This window comes from Papaver somniferum, chromosome 3, assembly GCF_003573695.1.
Source record: "Papaver somniferum cultivar HN1 chromosome 3, ASM357369v1, whole genome shotgun sequence".
Lineage (NCBI taxonomy): Eukaryota > Viridiplantae > Streptophyta > Magnoliopsida > Ranunculales > Papaveraceae > Papaver > Papaver somniferum.
The window spans coordinates 175,005,723-175,028,497 of NC_039360.1; the positions used below are offsets into that span (position 1 = coordinate 175,005,723).

The 22,775-nt window shown below is 35.2% G+C and overlaps 1 long non-coding RNA gene across 2 annotated transcripts; it reads right to left on the bottom strand.

Annotated features, from left to right (window-relative positions):
* Positions 1–12,012: 12,012 nt before the first annotated feature.
* Positions 12,013–14,208, bottom strand: LOC113358086. Of its 2 annotated transcripts, XR_003364191.1 has the most exons (4): positions 14,036–14,208; positions 13,771–13,925; positions 12,531–13,402; positions 12,013–12,355 (listed from the first exon to the last, which is right to left on the bottom strand). It is a non-coding gene; the product is annotated as an uncharacterized LOC113358086 (long non-coding RNA). The 2 variants fall into 2 exon arrangements; XR_003364190.1 differs by having other exon boundaries at positions 12,531–13,925.
* Between the last annotated feature and the right edge of the window lie 8,567 nt (positions 14,209–22,775).

The window sequence follows — 22,775 nt, forward strand, 5'->3', positions numbered from 1 at the left end:
CAACCTATTTACCACTATCTAAAATTCGATCAATTTTTGGCGCCGCCGACGCGGACTTGTGTATAGATTTGTTTTTGGGTTTTATTTTTATTTTTATTTTTTTTTTGTTCTTTTTTACGCGTTTTGGCATTTCTGTTTGCTTTCAGATTTGGAGCGGAGCGAAAGAAAAAGAGAAAGTGCTGAAAAGAAAAGCAAATCCAAAATAGGAAAGAAAAGAGAGATCCGAACGGAGTGAAGAAGAAAATTTTGTATATAGTGTTATTTATTTTTATTTTTAGAAACTGTAATTAGGATTTTATTTGTTGTAATTTTTATTTTTATTTTTGGACATTTTTTGGACTTTATTTTTGGACATTGGACATTATTATTTTTAAAACCCTAAGGAAGTGTTCGTTTAAATAAAACTGCTGCAGGGAAGGACGACGGTTACGATACCTTCTCGGCCCCTCGGGTTCGTACATGACATAAGAGTCGTGGCCCGAGTCGACTTCAATGGTTCATCCCCCGTCTGGAACGGGAGGTAAGTTTTTCTGAACACCCGCGAATCCCCTGTCAGTGGGTTTATTTTGTGTTGAGAATGTCGAACTGGTATTACAATAGCCCATACAACGAATATAAGACTGATTTTCAAAATGGACATTACTTTGACCATAGTGTGAATAGTGGTTGAGAACGCCAATCTTTTGAAGGTTATGGTCCATACCATGGTGAGCCCAATTACTATCCACACGCCAACCGGTCATATGAGAAAAATTCCTCTCTACTAGAGTCAACTCGTAAGTTAGCCGAGTCGACACGTAAGTTAGCAGAAATGAATAACTTAGTTATGGATGAAAGCAATGCAACGAGTGAACTTTCTTTCCTAGATTTAATCAGTAAGTCATGTGTCGACTCGAAAACTTTTGTTAGAGGCCCAGAACAGAACTGCTCGAAATAATCTTAATTTCCAATATAGTGTTTCCAATAGTACCTTTGAAAATGAGGATAATTATTTGCATAATCAAGATGACGAGGTTAGAATTGGTACACTTACCTTTTTAGATGAGGTTCGACCATTTTCATGTTATTATAATGATTATGATGAGGACAGTGTTGATGAAGAATCAGACACATATAGGCATAGTGATCAGAAATTTGTTACTCCAATTGAGTTGTACAATGATAATATTATTTCTAGTTCAAATCCAAATAATTTTAATAATTATTCACCTATTCAAAAGGACGAGGATTTGACTAGAGATACCACCGTTTTAGATGATGTAGTAGTCCCTTATGATTACGAAGCCGATGATAGTTTTGAGGAACGAGTTTCTTTTGAGAATAGTGTTTTAGAGTCTAGCGATTTAGAAACATTAGTCTTAGACAAAGAATATAGGCTCGTAGAGAGTTCAAATATGAGTGAGGGTGTACCTCCCGATTATAACTTAGAAGAATCAATTGACCATTTTCAAGAATCTGATGACCTAGAAATTAGGGAAATTGTAACCAGTCTATCTAGAGACACTGAACACTCTAAGTTTGGGGGTGATTATCATTCTCCATTTGCTTCACCTTTGACTCTTATAGAGATCCCTTACTTGGGACTTGATATATGTGCCTCAACCATTGTGCCAGATTACCTTCATACTAGCTCTCCAGAACCTAGTGATGTCCATAAGGAAGTTCAGTTATTAGAAACCCATCTTCTGGTTGATGTGGTTAACCCAGGCTATGATACCAAGATTGACTTTGTTTTCCCACCAAATATTTTTCAACCAAATGTGGGAACATATGAGTTACACATGTGTCAGATATTGAGTTTTGAGACTAAACCTAATTACTTTAGGAGATTAGGGTCGACACATTTGCTTAAGGAAGACCACCACGTTCATTATGGCCAGCTGTGTAAGTCAAATTTGATTGACTTAGAGGATCCCCAGTTATTCGGGTTACTTTTATGTGCTTCTAAATTCTTAGTTGAGAATTTCCAGACTCTACAACCTGACCTTCAGGATCCTGCCTTTGAGGAAGTCCACCCGATGAAAACCTTTTATCTAGACCCAGTTATAGAATCTGAACCTGAACCACAACTAGATATTGTTGTATTAAAGTTAAATAATGGTATGTTCGGTATCTTCATGGTATGTTGTGATTATCTCTTCTTTTGGGTAAAACTTTTTGATTCAGATGACCCGCAATTATTCCGGCTGTTTCTATATGATTCTTCATGGTGACTAATCCTTGCTTAGTCTAGCTGAAGACTTTAAACTTAGCACTTCTTGGGAGGTAACCCAATATTCATGCGACACGGTAATATCTTTCCTTATCTCTTTTGCTTCAATTGGTAACAGTTTCTCCTTGTTCATGCTTTTAATTTTATCTTTAGAACATTGAGGACAATGTTAGATTTAAGTTGGGGGGTATGGGAGAAACTTCTTAGTTGCAATAAATAAATTCCAGTGACTAAAAATTTATGCTTATTAAGGTTGGCACTAACTAATCTAAGTGGATGGGAACATCTTGGTTGTAGGAGTTGAGGGACCAATCTGATTAGATGGAAACATCTAGAAGAGTCTATTCATAAAAGCACAGAGCTCAGGTATTAGAAAAGAAAACATGGTAGTTTCGCCATATCCTCGTGATGGAAATATCGAAAGAATCTTGATCACTTCTTTATTTTTCTTTTTACCATTGCTAGGGTGAAATAGGGTGACTGAGATACAAAAAAAAAAAAATTGAGACCAGACCACCAGACTAACCAGAATAAATACAATAAAGTCGACCACTGATACCCTTGTATATGTCAGCTGAGTTGACCTAGAGTAAGGATTATCGACCACTGGTTCCCTTGTATATGCCAGTGTGTTGATATTAGTCCAGACCAGTATCTCAGTCCATTAGGATAGGTTCACCTTAGACAACATCATCTACGTTTTTTCTCTACATCCATCTTCTTAATCTATCCATGTGATTGGTTGACTCCGGTTTATGATGTCCAGAAACTATCTGAGTAGAGCTCTGTCACTTTATATGAATTTTAGTATGCTTGAGTGCAAACTCGTGTACAACAATTGGAATTTCGCATCAGGGTACTTCCTCCCGTAGTCAATGAGAGTATGCCAACCAATGAGATTCTTTAGTGCCGTCCAAGGTTCTACGTAGATAGCTAGGGTCTGGAGTAAAGGTTTTGTGGGTACACCTCAGGTAAACCCTCCGGAGACAACACTCCGCCACTAGGGCCACCTAGGGGTTCAAATGATTTCTATTTTCTAGAATAAATTTGCTCGAGGACTAGCAAATAATAAGTTTGGGGGTATTTGATAGACACATTTTTGTGTCTAAGTTGTCCTCAATTTTCTATATTCTTAGCACTCAATTTTGTACTAATTTTTGTATTTTATGTGTTTGTAGGCATTTTTGGAAAATAAACATTTTTGGAAAATTCGGCTCGAAAAGTTGATTTTGGCACCCGGAGGGCGCATGTTATTCGGACTCTCACTTTTGGATAAGGGAAACTCAATTTATAAGGGGCACCCTAATTAGACAGCTGTTATTTACACTCCATAGACGGATAGGGGGCAACCCTTTCTTCTTCAGTTCAAATTTCTGATTTTGGCGGGAAAAGCAACTCTCAACCTGCTGGAATTAGGGTTGGCGATTTGAGCTTGTTACAGTGAGATTCAATGGCTGATTTTTGTTGGGTCGGATCAATTCAGCTAAACAGGGATGGTATGGGCTTTAGAATCGGCTAAATTTGGATGGATAATCCGTTCGAAGCAAGACCAGTTGTTGGAATATTCCGTGATTTTCCGTTTTGGTTTTGGGAAGATTTTGATCGGGTTTGGGCACAAGATTGGACTCATATCAACCTATCTGAGCAAAACAGGCTTGGCAATGGCATGGTTTCGAAGAAAAATGAACTGTGTCACGGATTGAAGAAGAACAGAGACGCGAGAGTATCGAGTGGTCTGTTGTGCTTTCCCGTACGTCTTGTGTGGCTTGGATAAGTTATCATGTGGCTGCAAGGAGTTTTACTCCACCAGAGACCTTTTATCAACGTGTTTGGACGATACAGGCGTGTGGAGGAGTTAAAATATGGAACAAAATGCCGTATCTTGCATGGAAGTAAAATAAATTATTCTTGATTGATTGCCGAGATTATTTGGAGTTATAAGAATTCATTCTCGGTCCAAATGGTATATATAGGTGGTTGGGATCACAGAAGATGAAGAGGAGAGTTAGGGGACGGAATAGAGGTGAGAATCGGGAGTTGCAGAGCTGGTCTCTGCTGCTGCCATTAAAGAAAAGGAAGAACACATAACAGCAGTCAAGAACAGTCGGAGAAACCGTTGCCTATAGTTTTAAATTCATTAACTTTGTAACAGTTTCTGTAACAATTATTTCGATATCGCAACAGTCTGTTAGTTTTGTAACAATTATTTATGTTACAAACTCACTGCTTATACCCTTTCTCCTTGTAAACACCTTTTTGAGCAATGGAAATTTCCTTTTAGTGTGTTTTCACCATGTGGAGCTAGACCCCAACACTGGGACGACAGAGGCAGCTGTATTTCATCCTTGTGGTAATTTAATTAATTCCTTATTTACTTTTTGCACCGATTTTAAATGATTTATGATTTCTATTAATCAGTTGTTACCTTGTTAGATAGTGTATGCTTAGTCTTAGGTGCTTTAGATACACTATGCTTGTAATTTACAATTGATGTTTTACGAAATCCATTTTGGCAAAGAATAAAGTTGATGTTTCTTTTGTTTTGAGCTATAATTGCCTAGGATAAATTTATGAATCCCATGAACATGAAAAGCAGTGGGATCCCGAGTCCCGGTCTCTCTTCATCCTGTGACCTTATTTTGTATATATATTTTCTTATTTTTAGTATTTTATTTTATTAAAGCCTAGAATCGATCTCAACAAAGTCCGAGTGAACGACAACCTATTTACCACTATCTAAAATTCGATCAATAATCTGCCAGATTATTTTGAAGACTGAGTGTTTCTCGCTTTCCTTCACATATTCTTACATTTAGTTGAACAATAAGTTATGTGACATCATCTAGACTACCAATGATCTTTCCCTTTTGTGAATATTTTTCAACATGTTTGAAAAATCTTTCCAACATCTTTCGAAATTCAGGACTTGGGCAGACTAGTGAATCGAATCTTTTTTCAGAAGATTTTTCACTAGGAATTGGAGTAGAATCCAAATGATTTCTCTTGAGTTTCGAACTCATTCTTTTCTGATCAGTAACCTGACTCCCAATCAAGTCAATAGCCAAAGACTTTTTCTTTGATTTACGAAAAGACTTTCGAGGCCAATTTCCATTGGTTTTCCTTAAGATCTTATTCTCATTATCTTGGCATATGTTAACTGAATCACTCATTAGATTCATTTCTTATAGGTTGGATCGCACCAAACACAGATTGTTAGCTCTTTTCATGTTTGCCCGCTCTGATACCAATTGAAAAGGCGAGGGTACCCAAACATACCTCAAGCTAAAACTTTTCCTACCTATAAGTACTTTCTCCGAAAGTGATTGTCTATAGACTGGGTCGAGACAGTACAACTAATCGGTTCACACTTCGTATGATCGTCTATGGATACGAGATCGAGACAATACAACAACGAGGTATGTTACTTGATAAAAAGGTTCAGACTTAACCAAACACAATAGGATTCACTTATCAAGTAAATATGAATTAACGTTTGTGTAATTTACTTTAATTATAATAAAACAATTATAATGTGGAAATATAAAGTAAATGACACAACAAGATTTTGTTAACGAGGAAACCGCAAATGCAGAAAAACCCCCGGCACCTTGTACAGGATTGAATACTCTCAGGATTAAGCCACTACACAAAATTACACCTAACTTCGTATGGTTGAGACCATGAAACTAAACCTATAGTTCACCTAGTTCCGTATGTATTCCCACGCCTCCGAACTTAGTCACGTACTTGGAACAATTCTTTTGGTTCGTATTCCAAACAGTAAAGGAACAAAAAATATGTTTGGTATCAACTCTATTCAAGTGATATGAGTCGGAAAAAGGCTCTTCTGTTTATCTTAACATAAACTCCTTCGTCAGGTTCTTAGATCTATCTTATATTCAATTACCGAAGTAATCGTTTAAGATTAAGCCAACAACTCTATTAATCCAAATAATTGTGTTGATGCCGATCTACTCAATTAGTCAATCCAATCTATCACAAAGATAAACATATTATTAATTGGATCCTATTTTACCGTAACAAGTATTGTGCACACCAAATATTATGAACCCACAAATCAGAAATCTTCAATATCTTCTTCGTCTTCAAATCTTCAATATCTTCTTCGTCTTCAAATCTTCTTAGATCTTCAATAATAACCTGCACACAATCACTAGAATCTCTTGTGATCAATCACGCATAGAACGGAGTCTGTTAACAATGGATTATCACAAGATCGTCTTTAGAACTAACAACAGTCTAAAGATCCCTGTCGAAACTCTGAACTAGTTTGAGTGAATCTTATAACAGAAGAGAAGATTCTCAAGCATAAACAAACTTGGTGCAATCAAAGTTCAACCACAGCTAGTCAATCAAATCAATGAAAAGAAAAGATAAACCGCAATTATCTAGTTTCCCACCAACGGTACACGCTAGAGATTCTCAATCCCAAAGAAGACTTTAACGTGAGAGGCCGTAAGAGATTTCGCCTAATTAGGTTAATCTCCTCTCCGAATAGGCGGCTACACCAGTAACAACACAACAAAGAGGAAGCTTGTTGTTACGAAGGATTAGTTTGCTAGAAAGGCAAACTTCGAGTATTTATAGACAAGGAAGTTTCGACACCAAGGAATTTCCAAATCCGAAAATATTCTCAAGATATTCATTAAAGCACAAATTCGGTTTTCATAATTCCTGCAAATGCTCTGTCCAAATATAATGATTGAAATCTCTCGGAAAATCTCTAATTAGTAAATTCACATTACTAATTCTTATTTCCCTACAAAATGAAGTTAAATACCTTTATAATAGATTCTTAACTTATTTATGTTTCGATCCTGGGATTCTCTTTCCTTAGCTATTAAGGAAGTACTTTAAACAATTAAATAATAAACATTCATAGCACATGTTCAAAGTATGTCGACATCATTACTTTGTAAGTTCTCTTTCATACTTACAATCTTGAAACTGATTTGCCACACTTCCAAACAAGTTTAGAATTGGTTCATCTGACTTTCAATAACTATGCGATTGATCAAATAACATTCAATCACAATCATGGGTTTATCGGTTCTACCAAAACAAGTTTCGACTCTACCTTCCATGTGAGTATTGTGCATAGTTACACTAGCTTTCCAAAATTCGGTTGACTAGGTACTAGGATCGATTCCCCACATATATATGGTATCTAACTTATATGTGTTGCACATGTCCATAGGATCGGTTCCCCTTTGCCTAAAAACGTGTTGCACATGTTAATAGGATCAATTCCCCTTTCTGCTATAAACCTTGATGCACCTCATACAAGGATCGGTTCCCCTTTGTGATGTACTGCACCTTTTACTGGGATCAGTTCCCCTTTCCCATATTTGGTCAGACATAAAATCACAAACCCGATCATACCATCTCAGGTGATTACTTAAGATCGGTTTCACTAATAAAAGTCATACCAATACATAAGTCAGGCCTTTGTGAATAGTTTTACCAAGAACACAAACAGGTCGTGAACGGTTATACTCAATCACACATATTGGTTGTTCATAAGATATGCAATGAATAACAAAACCAATAACGCCTGGAAATTTCCTTTTCGGTTCACAAACAAGTTTATGAACTTACTTCCTTAGAACACATGTAAAACATTGTTCCCTAAGATGAAATTCTGACCTCATACCCATACATAATCACGATAACATTCAAATGATTATGACGATGTCTTATGTACAAAGTTTAATGGTTAAGCAATAAACCTCGTATTGTATTCCTTAATACTATGTCTATCTAGAGTTCAAATATACTTCGCAGTTTTGTTTTCCATATGCACGACTTGAAAGACACGTTAGGGAATGAAACAGTTCAAGTCAAATATCACTAACCTCAAGTGGAAGGATGATTGTTGTCGTTGTAGCTCCTTACTTCTTCACATCTTCAGGACTTCGCAATACTTGTAATGTCTCATATCCTAATACTTTCAAGCTAACCTATACGAAGTTGACTCTAGTACATAATCAAGCGACTCTTAACATGAGTTTTGATTTACTAAAATATGACATCCAAACTTGACATACCAACGCTTGGTGGGTTCAACCGAGCAATGCTCTAACAACTTGTTTACTCCATATATTTCTCCCCCTTTTTTGTCACAAGATGACAAAGAAACGAAAAAATAAAGGACAACACGAAAAGAATCTTACAAATCTCAAAAGACTTGCAACCTGTAGAGTTAGGCACGAGGGTTCCACACATCATGTTCTGATAACCAATATCAAAACCGAAACTACAAGTAGTTTTATTTTGATATGTTACCAAGGAAACAATTGTCCGAAATAATTTTTCCATTTTAGTTTAGCAAACCAAAAACATCTAAGCACCTTAGTCCCGTTTCTAAACCGATTGTACAAAAACAATCGCTTAATTCGATAAGACCAAAATAAAGATAACTCTATTTTTCTCATCAGGTACTAATTATCCATAAACTTAGACCTTTCAATTTTAAACAAGACAAATACTAGGTTAGTTAACTAGCATTTCTTGTTAAGGCATTCTATTGGACTTGAATAACCGAAACCTCACTTCGATAAGTCTAACTAAGATCAGAATTAACTTAGTTTCTCTTATCCGGAATCGAATTGGACTAAAAAACTCATCCCATACACCTTTTATTTCGTTAAGCCATAAATAATTCATACAAACCAACATAAATCAAATTGCATAATTATTCACCTCAACCGGAAGCAATTGAAACAACATAGACATTAAAAGCACCGCAATTGCACCGAAATTTTGTAAGCCTAAACAATTGATACCACACAATAAAGAAAGATAAGTATAGTTCTTCTTAACTGGAACCAATTGAATCACACACATCCACACACACATCATGGAATAAAACATCAATTGAACCGAAATTTTGTTAAGAAAAAGCAATAAATATATATGAAATAAACTCAGGCTTTTCTTAAACAGGAAAACAATTAACTAATAAGATTGTTACCTCAAATTTCGCATCCACTTCTCCAATATGATTGCATCTTCGTCCAGAGAGAATTGATATCGAAATATCATCATGTTGTCATCCTTATGCAAAAACAAAAGAATAGCAACAACCAACCTTTACCGGAGAAAGGTTGAAAATCGGTTTTAACAATTGCAAGCAAAAGTTGAAAACCGTAGAAACACATATGCTTTTATGCTAAACCAAAACCGATTCAACATATTGTGACTTTTTCACATATTGTTTCTACCAGAACCCCTCATGATTCTTTGATAAAACCTACCAACATGGGCTAGAACTTAATCATGCTAAATCAAAAAGTCACCCAAACCACAAGGGTTCATAATATATGAGATCGAATATTAAGGTAGTAAAACCGAAATCAAACATCCGATAAACATACATAGCAATAAGATAAAAGCATACAAGCACAGGCTATATAAACCGAAAACTATCACAAGAAAAATTATAAATCAAATAATTTTATTCATAATAGTTTTATTCATAATAGACCAATACAATCAATGAAAGAAATCAAAAATTGATGTCTATTATTCTAGATTTAGTAATACAGCAAATAACTTATCTCTAGTGGTGCTCTTGTTGTTCACTGAGGTCTCTTCAGTGTTCAAACTCTTAAAGCATGTCTCAAGAGACTTGTCCGCAACCACTTCTTGTTTTTCAAGTTCCTCAATAAGAACTTTGAGCTCAGCAAGAATTCCTCTTGGTCTTTCATACCTTTATTTTACCCAATCTTGATGTCGAATAGTCATAGCAAGATTGGTTTCCAATTCATTAAAACCTTGAATATATTGAGACATACTATCAGAACGAATCCATTGGGTTCTGTTTGGATCTTGTTTGTTGTAGGCCAAAAAACATGACTCATCTTGTGATCCGACAAAACTATCAAAATCATAATCAGACATGATATTTTATATGCTATTCCTCTTCCTCTCTGTATTGATTCCTTGAAAATACTTAACCTTTTGAGCTTCCTCCTTATTAGTCTTTGAGACACTGCGAGTTATTTGAGGCATGCTCGGTTATAAAGGGGGTTTTCGAATACAGGTAAGAGAAAGTTTCTCCTTTTAAAAGAGACAACTTTCGGACCAAAAGACCTCTGGAGAATCCTAAAATATAAAAGAATATATTTTGTTTCCTTAGTCCGAATTTCTCAAGCAGGAAGGTTTATTAAAATTCGAAAATTCTAAATAAAACCTCTTTTTGGAAGATCATGTTAAACATGAACAATTTTCTGACAACCATGGATTCACAGCTACCCATATACTGTCACAGATTTTTTTAGATAAACAACTACACAAAAAAAATGTGCTCCTGTTTATTGTGCCTTTCCCATCCAAGTTTATGAGAACGAAAGATATGAGAATGCACAACTATGATACAACTAAGTTGTATCGGAGTAAGCTTTTTCCAGCTTACAATGAATATCAGAAACATAGTTCATGTTTCTCTTCGGGAATTTCTGCCCAAAATATTTTCTCCCAAGACGATGATCTTTACTAAATAGAGAAATATGATCGTGTGGAGAAAATATACTAATGTGAGAATTTTCAGAGATAGATAAATCTCTCTTAATTCTTTCAATGATATTTTCATAAGATTTTCTCATTCTAAGGACTTCCTTATGATCCACATTAGTATGATTATCTGAAACAACTATAGGAAATTCCTGATTGTTTCTTTTGGCAGAGATTGTCTCTTTCCCTTCCTTCTGAAGTTGTTCCTTATCAAAACCAGAATTGTTTCGATATGGGTGCGGAGGAATCTTTTTCCAGAAGCGATTATCAACTCTTTCCTCTGACTCTTTTGAGTTGATCTTATCGGGATGTGGTATAATCTGTCTTTCTACTGAGGAATAATCTTTCAGTTTCTTAAGAAAAGAAACTTCCTTCAAAAATTTTACCACCGTATGTTGAAGAAGTATAAGTTTCCTGTCAAGTGACTGAAAATTGTATTCCTTACAATCACCACAGAATCGGTTGAAAGTTTCCTTTGGACAAGATTTTGTTTGATCATCAGTAGATCTAGAAGCTGGTTTCTCATCCTCTTCCAACTTGATGTAGTTAGGCAAACTACCATCATCTTGATCTGTTTCAGATGTGATTAAACCGGTTTTTTCACAATCTGTAAAAGTGTAGCAAGGACTTTTAGTTTCCTCATCAGAAGAAATCACAACAACATCATTAGTTAGAATCATAGGACGTGTCTCTTTATCTGTAAGAGATTTACGAAGAGCCTCTAGTTTGACAGTGAGATCCATTTTCTCTTTGGCTAGACAATTCAGTTGAATGTCTTTTTCTCTGATCTCCTGTTTAAGAAGATTTGACCCTGTCTTTAAAATAAGTACTTTAGAAGACAAAGATTGTATAGGCTTTAAGAGTTTTACCAACTCTTTATCAGCATCTTCTCTTTCATCAGAGATAGCCATAGATGTTTTCGTCACTCCTGGATCATGAGTCAACGAAGTAGTAACATCTTCAACTTTTGAGTATTCATACTCTTGCAAAACGTTAACTGAATCAGACATTAGATTCAATTCTTATAGGTTGGATCACACCAAACACAGATTGTTAGATCTTTTCGTGTTTGCCTGCTCTGTTACCAATTGAAAAGGCGAGGGTACCCAAATATACCTCAAGCTAATAACCTGTTTGGATACAAAAGCAGAAGCAAGAAGTGCTTCTGGACTTCTCAGAAGTTAAAAAGTGGATAAGTTAATTTGGCAACTCCTTGACTTATAAGTTGAAAAGTCAATAAATAAGTTTGGCAACACAGCAAGGTAGAAGTTAAAATATATTTGGTATTAGAGAATTAATTGTTAAGAAAACAGAACATAATTGTTTTTTTTTTTGTTTGTTCTAAAGCAAATTTATGTAGCCAAAACAAACATAACTTTCAGACTGACATCCGTTTTTTCTTATCCAAGTTCAAAAAATGAGGAAACCATGGCTTTCTAACTGATCCAATTTAGGTGTAACCTATCTTTAGTCCTGCTCCATAAGATAGGTTGTTGTCAGCTAAGTTGATGTCTTCAAAGTCGAGAAAGATGCAGCGCTTGGTTTGGAAGTTGTAGTTCTTGCTTCAGACACGGGAGCTGATGGGGTAGGTGTTGCATTTTCGCGTCCCTACAAGCACAAATAGATAAGAAATCCAGCATTTGATATATAACAACTAACGTATACAAAACATTAACTATTTTTCAATCAACAACAGGACACTTTAGAAAACTATGTAACTCAGACAATGGCTACTCAGTCTGCGATTCAATACATTAACAGAATAAGATCAAAACAACCATACCTTGAGCAGGAGCTTCTCCAACTTCTTTTTCTCATTTTTTGAAACATTGTAATGCAAAAACATTAGTATAGGTACTGCGAGACTCCAATTCGGATCTAGTAAATCATTTGTCGAAGGCCCAATTCAATCACCGCCTAATTTCCAAATTCAGACCCTTCTAAAGTCTAACCACGACACCAATTTCTACTTCATGTCCTTCCAAATTCGACTGCAACCGACTCAACCAATAACTCCCACTACAGAATTGACTAAGCAAGCAGATAGACCATCTCAACACCCGTTCATTCATCACTTGTTTGAATAACAGCAAAATCAGGTCTTGGGTTTGATTTCCCGGCATTAAATCCGGACCAATATGATCCAAATCGATATTCTTTTATCATCAGTATCACTCTTCTTGATTTCATCTTCATTTACGTCTGCAGAATGAGAATCACCCATAAAACCACCACCATTTAATTAAGACAATTCCATCCAAAACTGTAGATACTGGAGAAAAAAAATCTCCACTGCATTTGCAAAGAGACAATTCCTTCTTTCCAATTCCATCCACGGGTCTAGAGCACCATTTCTAATCTCTGACCCCATCCTTCTAAGTCGCGCCAATACTGGTTACATGAGCTAAGCCAATTACATCATGTGGAACCTAGCTGCAGATATGACCGTTCCATTAAATCACCCCATTTAAATGTTCCCTTTTTACATCGTCTATATCATCCCTTATTCAATTGATTGCAAGACAAATCAGTTACCCCTACAACAGACTTGAATCAATGAACCAAAGAACCCCCATTTGACTGCTTTATCACTCACGTCCACTATCTCATTTGATGGAGTGATCGCTGTCATATTCTTCCCATGTCTAAGTTTTTCTATACATCCACCACCACCAAAATCAGTTTACACAAAACCCAAATATGCATCCTAATGTGACATATATATAATCAATACAAGAGACATGACATTCCATCTTGTGCAACCCAAAATTACAAAACAAGATGGTACAATTCATGTACACAAAAATTGAGTTAGTTAATTTATTTTAGATTCCAATACCAGAATCATGGAATAGAATGAATCACCCGATTGTAATCTATTTAAACCATTACATCAAAATTTAGAGATCCCCAAGTGATAAATATAAAATCAATTAACACAGATCTTCATACATTCTAAAATCGAAGTACGATTACAGGTATAAGACAAAGTATGATTACAGGAACAAGATTAAAGGATATACCTTCTTTTTCTTTTTCTTCAAAATCTCTGAAAAATTAAGAACTTTTATCAGCTGTAGGCTTCGTCAAGTCATTGCATGTGTTGCTGCAATAGTTCAACGGGTTAACTAAAACTCAATTTCTCCTATTACATCAAGACCCAGATAGAAACTCAACCCTAAAACAAAATAAAAAATCCATAAGATTAAAAATCAGAGAAAATTTACGAAAGGAAAAAAATTGAAAAACGAAACACAAAGATCTCGTACAGTTTTTCCACAATCTAACCTTGAATTAGCGATGATGAGAGAAAGAAAAGAAAAACTCTAGCTTGTTCTTCTTCCATGGCTTGTTCTTCTCTCACAACTCTTTTGATTTTAATTCTCATGTCAAAGTACACGGGAAGACGAGAGGGAAGGAAGATGAAGAGGAAAGAAAACTTATTTTATTACCCATATAGATCGAGGAGAAGCAAAAAAAGCTACTTCTGAGATGAACTTATTTTACCTATAAGTCATTTCCCATAAAGTGATTGTTTATGGACTGAGTCGAAACAATACAACTAATCGGTTCACACTTCGTGTGATCGTGTATGGATGCGAGATCGAGACAACACAACAACGAAGTATGTTACTTGATAAAAAGGTTCGGGCTTAATCAAACATAATAGAATTCACTTATCAAGTAAATAGGAATTAACATTTATGTAATTTATTTTACGGAAATGAGTCATTTGTCCAATTTTTTTTAAATCATGGTTGAAATGGACGAGTAAAAATTAGTATGGGTGAAATGGACAAAAAAAATAGCAAGTATGAAACTGGATTCATCGCGGCTTAAATTTAAAAAATAGCAAGGATGAAACTGGATGCATCCTGATATAAATTAAAAATAAGAAAAAATATTTGAAAATGGGTAGGATGAAACTGGTTACATTCTGGCTATTTTTATATTTTTGTCCATTTGAACAATATCTTTTTAATTTTTGTCCATTTAAACAGTATCGAAATGTACAAATCTTTTTCACCAAGAAATTGTTGATTTTGGTCTTTTTAACCAATTTTGTGTTTATTTTAATTATCATAAAACAATTATAATGCGGAAATATAAAGTAAATGACACAACAAGATTTTATTAACGAGGAAACATCAAATGCAGATCAATCCCGGGACCTTGTCAAGAATTGAATACTCTCAGGATTAAGCCGCTACACAAAATTACACCTAACTTCGTATAGTTGAGACCAATCAACTAAATCTATAGTTTACCTAGTTCCGTCTGTATTCCCACGCCTCCGACCTTAGTCACGTACTTGGAACAATTCCTTTGGTTCGTATTCCAAACAGTAAAGGAACAACAAATCTGTTTGGTATCAACTCTATTCAACCAAGTGATATGAGTCGGACAAAGGCTCTTCCGTTTATCTGAATATAAACTCCTTCGTCAGGTTCTTAGATCTATCTTATGTTCAATTACCGAAGTAATCGTTTAAGATTAAGCCAACAACACTATTAATCCAAAGAATTGTGTTGATGCCAATCTACTCAATTAATCAATGCAATCTATCACAAAGATAAACCGATTATTAATTGGATCCTCTTTTACCGAAACAAGTATTGTTCACACCAAAGATTATGAACCCACAAATCAAAAATCTTCAATATCTTCTTCGTCTTCAAATCTTCTTAGATCTTCAATAAAACCCTGCACACAATCACTTGAATCTCTTGTGATCAATCACGCACATAACGAAGTCTGTTAACAATGGATTATCACAAGATCGTCTTTAGAACTAACAACAGTCTAAAGATCTATGTCGAAACTCTGAACTAGTTTGAGTGAATCTTATATCAGAAGAGAAGATTCTCAAGCATAAACAAACTAGGTGCAATCAAAGTTCAACCACCGTTAGTCAATCAAATCAAAGAAAACAAAAGATAAACCGCAATTATCTAGTTTCCCACCAGCGGTACACGCTAGAGCTTCTCAATACCAAAGAAGACTTTAAAGTGAGCGGCCGTAAGAGATTTCGCCTAATTAGGTTACTCTCCTCTCCGAATAGGCGGCTACACCAGTAACAACACAACAAAGAGGAAGTTTGTTGTTACGAATGATTAGTTTGCACGAAAGGCAAACTTCAAGTATTTATAGACAAGGAAGTTTGGACACCAAGGAATTTCCAAAACCGAAATATTCTCAAGATATTCATTAAAGCACAAATTCGGTTTCCATAATTCCTGGAAATGCTCTGTCCAAAAATAATGATCGAAATCTCTCGGAAAATCTCTAATTAGTGAATGCACATTACTAATTCTTATTTCCCTACAAATGAAGTTAAATACCTTAATTAAAAGATTCTTAACTTATTTATGTTTCGATCCTGGGATTCTCTTCCCTTAGCTATTAAGGAATAACTTTGAACAATTAAAGAAATAAACATTCATAGCACGCGTTCAAAGTATGTCGACATCTTAACTTTGTAAGTTCTCTTTCACACTTACAACCTTGAAACCGATTTTCCACACTTCCAAACAAGTTTAGAATTGGTTCATCTGACTTTCAAGAACTATGCGATTGATCAAATAACATTCAATCACAATCATGGGTTTAACGGTTCTACCAAAACAAGTTTCGGTTCTACCTTTCATGTGAGTACCGTGCATAGTCACACTAGCTTTCCAAAATTCGGTTGACTAGGTACTAGGATCGGTTCCCCACACATATATGGTATCTAACTTATATGTGTAACACATTCCCATAAGATCGATTCCCCTTTCCCTAAAAACGTGTTGCACATGTCCGTAGGATCGGTTCCCCTTTCTGCTATAAACCTTGCTGCACCTCATACAAGAATCGGTTCCCCTTTGTGATGTACTGCACCTCTTACTAGGATCGGTTCCCATTTTCCATATTTGGTCAGACAAAAAATCACAAACCCGATCATACCATCTCAGGTGATTACTTGAGATCGGTTTCATTAATAGAAGTCATACCAATACATAAGTCAGGCCTTTGTGAATAGTTCTACCAAGAACACAACAAGTCGTGAACGGTTATACTCAATCACACATATTGGTTGTTCATAAGATATGCAATGAATAAAAAAAACAATAACGCCTAGCGATTTCCTTTTCGATTCACAAACAAGTTTATGAACTTACTCCCTTAGAACACATGTAAAACATTGTTCCATAGGATGAAATCCTTACCTCATGCCTATACATAATCACAATAGCATTCAAATGATTATGGCGATGTCTTATCTACAAAGTTTAATGGTAAAGCAATAAACCTCGTATTGTATTCCTTAATACTATGTCTATCCAGAGTTCAAATATGCTTCGCAGTTTTGTTTTCAATATGCACGACTTGAAAGATACGTTAGGGAATGAAACAGTTCAAGTCAAACATCACTAACCTCAAGTGGAAGGATGATTTTTGTCGCTGTACTCCTTGCTTCTTCACATCTTAAAGTCTTCGCAATACTTGTATAGTCTCAAATCCTAATACTTTCAAGCTAACCTATATGAAGTTGACTCTAGTACATAATCAAGCGACTCTTAACATGAGTTTTGATTCACTAAAATATGACAATCAAACTGACATACCAACTCTTGGTAGGTTCAACCGAGCTATTCTCTAACACGGTTCATAAACGGGTCCAAGCCCACTAGTTGGCATATAAAGAAGGAGTACGCATATCTTCTTCTTCCTCCCAACCAGTCTGCGTACATGAACATCAAGGGTTCATGTATTTTCTCCATTAAAACATCTTTGGAGAAAAATAAGAAAAATGGGTGTTCAAGGTTCATTCCAAGTAAGTGATTTCCTCTAGTTTTCTTTTCAAATTTCTTGATATCATGATGAATTTCAAAGTTTCAAAAAGGATTTCAAAAAATTTGGGTTCGTCATCTTCTAGCATGAATCCTCCTATAGATCAGATTCTCTTAGGATTAGATTTTTCAATGATTCTTGTGCTAAAGTTTTTGAAAGGATTTCATCTAATGGATTTATCCTAGAAAAGAAATTGGATTTTTCTAGTGGTTATAAGGAGGATTTAATTTGTTTTGAAAAGTTTAAGCTTGGAAACATCTTTGATGGTCTTAGTGAAGGATTTGATACTCTTACTATAATCTTCTATGCCAACATTTATGATGTTGATCTTGAAGACATTGAATTCAAGACCATGGTCAATAGAGAAAGGATTCATGTTAATAGAGAATTAATTTCAAAAATTACCAAACTTCCTTTGGGTAATTTTCGCTTTCCTAGGCCAAGTGATGAAAGACCATCATATATATGAAACCATCTCAAAAGGCCTTTGTGGTAAAAGTGTTGTGTGGAATGAAGGAAAATTTCTTACTAATCATCTAGATTTTCCTTTGATATCCTTTGGAAAACTTGGTATATCTAATCTTTGTCCCTCCACGGTTGAGAATTCTCGTTGGAGTCGTGAGTTTGCGGAATTGGTCTATATCTTGGTAATGGAAACCAAAGGTCTTGACATTTTTGGATTTATTATTTATCAAATTTTAGCTATGACATCTTCCATCGAGCCTATTGGAAACTCCATTGGAACTCCCAAGCTTGTTCGGCCGTGTACCTTCAATTGGATGAATGAGAATGCTTGCAAGAGACAAAGTGTGCCACAAGTGATGACTTGAGTGATCCTTCTTTGAAGCTTCTTCGCAAAATTTACAAGGGTGTTTGTAATTTGAATACCAAAGTAAGTTGTGTACAAGAACAATTACTTGTGATTGCTACCAAGTTTCCCGATATTAAGGATGACATGGACAAAGTTCGTTCCACCTTCGTGGTCTCCAATGATGAAGACGATAAGTAGTTTCTCTTGTTTCTTAATATTGGTTTTAATTTGTTTTGATTGTCTAGTAAATCTTCTTTTGAGAATTTATTTCTTATGTTTTTAGAAGAATAACTAGGGTTTGGAATAGCCATTATTGTGAGTACACATAGTTATGTCCAACGATTTTCATATTCAATGTTTTTAGATTTATTTATTTAAATTCTAAGTTTTTGGAAGATAATTTTTGCATTTTAATCTTTATGATTTTATATATTGCAAATTGTTATGGGATATTTTGTTTACGTCTGTGAACCTGTGACTGTCCCGTACTTGTTCAAAAGTTATCTCTATTATGTCGGTATGAATGTATTGATAAAAGATAGAATGAACTTTTGACATTACAAAATTTAAAGACTTTTATTCCATTGTTTTTATGGAAGAAAGGATAAAACTTTTGTTTACAAGGATTAAGTCTATTATATGTCATTGTGCAAATAGTGATGGAAAACAGAATGAATCCTTGTTTATTCCGCAGTATTGATCGATCTCCGATCCACACTTTTGTGCATATATTGTGTTGCTCCACAAGTTTTCTTATGTTTGAGCATGACAATTGAATTGATCATTCTCTTGTGGTCAATTTAGTTGTTGCTCCGTAAGTTCTCTTATGTCGTGCATGACCAATTGAATTGATCACGTTGTGGTTAATTTGGTTGTGTACTCCAATTAAATTAATCATGGGTTTTCTTGTGATTAATTTGGTTGTATTTTTTAGATTGCATTAATCACGGGTTTTCTTGTGGTTAATTCAATTGAATATTTTGGATGCAAATTCATGTTTTCATGTGATTTGAGTTATCCAAAAGAAATCCTTCTTTTCTTGTGAAAGTAAGGTCGTCTTTGTTGTTCTTTCGGGAATGACATTTTATGGGGAGAGTTCATTTTGAACTTGTGCTTAATTGCCAAATCTTTGTGGGGAGTGCGGCTGTGGAATATTAGGGGTTATCTTGTATCTTTATAAACTCCTTGATGAATGCATTTAGCTTCGGCTTTATGATGGCATCTAAAATAAGTTGATATGGCATTCTCTTTTGGTCATGAAGTATCTCTATGAAAATTTCATGAGGATCCCACTAGTTTTCGTACCTTTGCCAATTTATATTGACAAAAAGGGGGAGAATTAATGTGTAGTGTGGGAGTAGTTTTCATGTTGAGATGAAGTATTGACTAAGGGGAAGTGATACATATCACCATAGTATTGTTGTCAAAGTTGTGATACAATTGGACTTTTATGATGTGTAACAATGATTGAGAGCATTTTGTTTTCTCATTGTTATCGCTACGGATCTTCAACAACTGTGATGCCGAACTTACAACCTTTAGGATCATGGAGTACTTTGAAGTGACGAAGATTTCGAGTCGCGTTGAAGATGCCAAGGAGATCAAGCATTTGGATGAGAAGCTACAATTTCTATCTATTTTTTAATCCATATGTATTGATAGTTTTGTCACTAAAATTGATAAATGGGGAGATTGTTAGAGCACTGCTCGGTAGAACTCGCATCCGTTGCTATCTCAAGCATGTTTTTCAATGTTAGTGATCAAAACTATAAGTTTTGATTTCTAGCCTATTTATAGATGTCATGGACTAGGACATAGATAGTGTAGTTGAGCTTAGATATCACAGAGTTCATCATTTGAAGACGAAGAACTACTAAGGGAGCTTGTAGAACTTCTTCGACAAAAGGTATGTGGAGATTTGAACTCATCTATCACTTGGAAAGTCTATTTCTACTATCTCCTATATTGAGACATAAGTCGTGTCAAGATATAGTTTTCTCTATACACATTTGAGATTTCGAGCTGAGTATATCTTGCTTACATATTTCTCGAAGTATGTGTTGGTAAGCTTTCGCTTCGACCAAGTTCATCTTATATCATGAGAAAATTGCCGAGTAACATCTTACATGGTTTGTGTGATATAATCATTTGATGTAGGCTTGGAATGTTTCGATAATGATTATTTCAATATCTTGAAATTTTTTTTGATGCTAATAGTGTGTGAAAATGTCTATTGTCATTATAGAAGAATGTTTCAATGATTGAAATAAAGAGTTGAGAATGTAACCATGTTTGGATATAAGCTATATAGTGTGTTCGCACATTAGTGTATAAATCCATAAACCGGGAGCCAAGTGTATGCATATGTGTGTATACAAAATTGGTGAAGGAGACAGGTTAATTATGTGTACCCGTACGCACACTGGCGGAAGTTTTCGAACCGAAAATTTCTGTTGAGTTTGGAAACTAAACAAACTCAAATCCGGTTGCTTAAGTACGCATACCCGTACGCATACTTAAGCTGGTTACTTTGTCAAATCGGTCAGTTCATGAACATAAACATTTAAATCATAAGGAATGCAATCTTTGCAAACCGTGGATATAATGTTCATGATTGATTCAAGTGAATCAAACCGATTTGGTTCCAATTGTGTTTTCTATAACAATTGAACAACTCTTTAACTAGTTTCATTTGAGACATTTGAACTAGTTATGATTGAGATGAATAAGGTTGATATGAGAGTAATCATATGGCTAACCTTGGTTAACTATTTGTGAACCAACATGGTGTACACGTTTAGTTACGGTTACATAAACTTAAATGAGCGTACATTTCGTTTGTGTGTAACAAGTTAAGTTCGATCTAATGGTTGAAAGATATTAGCTTGGTTGAATCAGGTTTTTCATCTAATAGTAAATATTGAATGCTTTGTTACCAAGGTAACTTGGATTGCAAACCCTGATTTGAAAACTATATAAAGGAGAACTCTAGCAACTGGGAAACCTAATCCCCAAACCTCATGTGTGTTACTAGTTGCATAACTAGAGTCGATTCTCCTTTAACCTTAGGTTTCTTCTCGAGACCCTGTAAGTTAATGACTTGAAGACTTCATTGGGATTGTGAATCCAGACCAAACTATTATCTTTGTAGTTGCGTGATCTGATCTTGTTGTTTCTATCGTGTTGAGTACAATTGAAATAATTGGCTTGAAATTTTATATCTCCGATAGGCAAGACATAAAAGTAATCACAAACACTTCGTCTCATCATTTGTGATTCCACAATAACTTCTTTCGCTAGTCGATTAAGTTTATTATAAGGTGATTGAAAATTCTAGGTTGTTCTTCGGGAATATAAGTCCGGGTTATCAATTGGTTCCTGTTCACCTTGATTTATCAAAAGACGGAACAAAAACTCTTGGGTATTTCTGTGGGAGACACATTTATTCAATCCTATAGACTTTTCTGTGTGAGACAAATTTGTCTATCAAGTCTTCGACTTTGGGTCATAGCAACTCTTGGTTGTGGGTGAGATCAACTAAGGGAATCAAGTGCATAGTATCATGCTAGGATCAAAGACGTAAGGAGCGTAACTGTACCTTGAATCAGTGTGAGATTGATTAGGGTTCAACTACAGTCCAGTCCGAAGTTAATTGGTAGTAGGCTAGTGTCTGTAACGGCTTAATACAGTGTGGTGTTCAATCTGGACTAGGTCCCGGGGTTTTTCTGCATTTGCGGTTTCCTCGTTAATAAAATTCTGGTGTCTGTGTTATTTCTTTTCCGTATTACATTTTGTTATATAACTGAAATATCACAGGTTGTGCGTTAAGATCAATCAATTAAAATATCCAACCTTGGGTTGTTTTATTTACATTGATTGACATCTGAACATTGGTCTTTGGTACCGTTCAAGTTACTCCTCTTATTCAATCGGGATCGCAGATTTCTATTTGCTGATTGCAGATTCAGTTAAGAGTCAGAGATATTAAACCCTTTGATATACTTTACTATAGATTGAGTCTGACTGTCTAGTGATTCTCTAGAAAGTATATTGGAGTAAGTCCTCTTAGATTTCCAAACGAATTTTCGGGTGTGGTTGTTAGGCCCCCGCAATTTCAGAATATGTCAAGGATTTAATTCTTTTTCAGAATGACTCCAAGGTCGAGTTTTCAAATCTTCAATTGCAAATAAATCAGCTCATTGATGGTCATGCCAAAATCCTTGATAATCAAAACATCTTGATCGGGAATCAAAAGAATCTCATCATGGACTTGTAGATGGTGGATTTTCGACAAAGGCTAAAATCGTAAACCCATAATTAAACGAACTTATGATCCAGCAATCAGACGCGAGTATGGAGACACGAGTCTCTCATCGAATCTCT